Below are 444 nucleotides of genomic sequence, written 5' to 3' on the forward strand. Positions count from 1 at the left end.
CCAGGGGTCAGCAGGGGCCATGTTTTGCTTTAAGTTTTGATGCAAATCAATATCCCCTATTAGTGTCCTTTGCATGCAAAGCAGAAATCACAATACTTGTTTGCTGAGTGATTAAATGACCGATTGCAGGTTCTCTTTCTGGTATGTTTTCACTGCAGAGTTAAGTCACAGCCCATTTTTGCCCTAACTCCCCGCCCATCTGTGCATACAACTCTCTCTCACATATAATGAGGTACTTTCAACCTGACTAACTGACCTAGCTGGGGCAGAAGGATAGAAGGTAGATACTATTTTCACTTGGACTTGTTATTCACCAATCTCACAAGAATGATGCCTAAACTGCTCAAATGCCACAGTCCTCTAATCCTTCCTGCAATTACCCATCAGTACAGGAGGGATCGTGTAGAGAAAAGGGGCGGGGGGTAGCTCTCTATGTTAAGGAAA

Source organism: Alligator sinensis, unplaced genomic scaffold (genome assembly GCF_000455745.1).
Source record: "Alligator sinensis unplaced genomic scaffold, ASM45574v1 scaffold103_2, whole genome shotgun sequence".
NCBI lineage: Eukaryota > Metazoa > Chordata > Crocodylia > Alligatoridae > Alligator > Alligator sinensis.